The sequence below is a fragment of the Schistocerca serialis genome, chromosome 8 (assembly GCF_023864345.2).
Source record: "Schistocerca serialis cubense isolate TAMUIC-IGC-003099 chromosome 8, iqSchSeri2.2, whole genome shotgun sequence".
Lineage (NCBI taxonomy): Eukaryota > Metazoa > Arthropoda > Insecta > Orthoptera > Acrididae > Schistocerca > Schistocerca serialis.
The window spans coordinates 349,140,232-349,142,731 of record NC_064645.1 but is presented as its reverse complement, the minus strand read 5'-3'; the positions used below and the strand labels follow the sequence as shown (position 1 = coordinate 349,142,731).

At 61.0% G+C, this 2,500-nt stretch overlaps 1 pseudogene; it reads right to left on the bottom strand.

The window, feature by feature from the left end:
* Window positions 1–2,500, bottom strand: part of LOC126417819 (large subunit ribosomal RNA) — a 7,956-nt pseudogene that overhangs the window by 4,183 nt on the left and 1,273 nt on the right.

Below are 2,500 nucleotides of genomic sequence, written 5' to 3'. Positions count from 1 at the left end.
ACGCTGGGCGGAAGCGGGTAGCCCCGCCAGATGCTCCCAGATGGCGGCGTCAGTCGGCCCCTCCGGCGGCGGCCCGGTGGTGTCGGCCGCGAAGTCCTCGGCTGCGTCGACGGGCGGCGCAGCGGCCTCGCCCGCGTCAGGCAGCGGGCTCGCTGCTCCCCGGCGGGACGCCGGCTCTTCCCCCCGACCGATCTCAAGCGCCTCCATGAATTGGCGGACAAGCTGCTTGTGGGCAGCTTGCCGCCGTCGGCACTTGATTGCCTCAAGCGTTCGGTCGGGGAACATCCTGATGAGCTCTTGATTTACAAAGAAGAACCGGGCGTCCCTCTCGAGGAACAGTTCGGCCTCTGCCTTGGCGAGCGACAGGACTTCCTCCTCCGTCCACCTCGCGCGATGCCTCTCCGTGACGATCTCCGCGTTGGCGGCCGCAAGGTGTTGGCGGCGGCGATGGACCCCGAGACCGTTCTTGGTGGTAAAGCTGCGGTGGCACTCACTACAGGCGTATACAGCTGCAAAAGTTACAAGATTTTCGGCACGGCCGGTTGGCCGGCTAGGTGCTGGGGGAGTTGGGGTGGCACCTTCAGCGGAAGGGCCACCACTTATTCTCTGGTTACTGCCCCCAACTAAAAAAGGGATAGTGCGAGGGGGGGCTGGTAACCCCCCCAAGCCCCTGGTGCGGTCTTCCACTCTGCGAAAATCAGCGGGCCCACGAGAAGGGGAGAAGACCGCAGGAGAGGAGAGGCTAAGAGGGCTAGGCCCATGTATTGCGCATCACTCTCCCTGTAACTATAACCCAAGGAAGGCACCTCGCAGCAGCAGCACGACTACATCAAGACCGCACTTCGAAAAGCCAAGTCCGGATGCAGCCACACCGCCGCCACTTTGCCGCCTTAAGAGAGTCATAGTTACTCCCGCCGTTTACCCGCGCTTGCTTGAATTTCTTCACGTTGACATTCAGAGCACTGGGCAGAAATCACATTGCGTCAACACCCGCTAGGGCCATCGCAATGCTTTGTTTTAATTAGACAGTCGGATTCCCCCAGTCCGTGCCAGTTCTGAGTTGATCGTTGAATGGCGGCCGAAGAGAATCCGCGCACCCGCGCGCCCCCGGAGGAGCACGCTAAGGCGGACGCGGCCTCGCAGCAAGGAAGATCCGTGGGAGGCCAAGGCACGGGACCGAGCTCGGATCCTGCACGCAGGTTGAAGCACCGGGGCGCGAACGCCGCGCAGGCGCGCGCATCCTGCACCGCCGGCCAGCACGAGGCCGACCAACGGCGAGAGCAGACCACGCCCGCGCTAAACGCCCGCACTTACCGGCACCCCTACGGCACTCACCTCGCCCAGGCCCGGCACGTTAGCGCTGACCCACTTCCCGACCAAGCCCGACACGCCCCGATCCTCAGAGCCAATCCTTATCCCGAAGTTACGGATCCAATTTGCCGACTTCCCTTACCTACATTATTCTATCGACTAGAGGCTCTTCACCTTGGAGACCTGCTGCGGATATGGGTACGAACCGGCGCGACACCTCCACGTGGCCCTCTCCCGGATTTTCAAGGTCCGAGGGGAAGATCGGGACACCGCCGCAACTGCGGTGCTCTTCGCGTTCCAAACCCTATCTCCCTGCTAGAGGATTCCAGGGAACTCGAACGCTCATGCAGAAAAGAAAACTCTTCCCCGATCTCCCGACGGCGTCTCCGGGTCCTTTTGGGTTACCCCGACGAGCATCTCTAAAAGAGGGGCCCGACTTGTATCGGTTCCGCTGCCGGGTTCCGGAATAGGAACCGGATTCCCTTTCGCCCAACGGGGGCCAGCACAAAGTGCATCATGCTATGACGGCCCCCATCAACATCGGATTTCTCCTAGGGCTTAGGATCGACTGACTCGTGTGCAACGGCTGTTCACACGAAACCCTTCTCCGCGTCAGCCCTCCAGGGCCTCGCTGGAGTATTTGCTACTACCACCAAGATCTGCACCGACGGCGGCTCCAGGCAGGCTCACGCCCAGACCCTTCTGCGCCCACCGCCGCGACCCTCCTACTCGTCAGGGCTTCGCGGCCGGCCGCAAGGACCGGCCATGACTGCCAGACTGACGGCCGAGTATAGGCACGACGCTTCAGCGCCATCCATTTTCAGGGCTAGTTGCTTCGGCAGGTGAGTTGTTACACACTCCTTAGCGGATTCCGACTTCCATGGCCACCGTCCTGCTGTCTTAAGCAACCAACGCCTTTCATGGTTTCCCATGAGCGTCGATTCGGGCGCCTTAACTCGGCGTTTGGTTCATCCCACAGCGCCAGTTCTGCTTACCAAAAGTGGCCCACTTGGCACTCCGATCCGAGTCGTTTGCTCGCGGCTTCAGCATATCAAGCAAGCCGGAGATCTCACCCATTTAAAGTTTGAGAATAGGTTGAGGTCGTTTCGGCCCCAAGGCCTCTAATCATTCGCTTTACCGGATGAGACTCGTACGAGCACCAGCTATCCTGAGGGAAACTTCGGAGGGA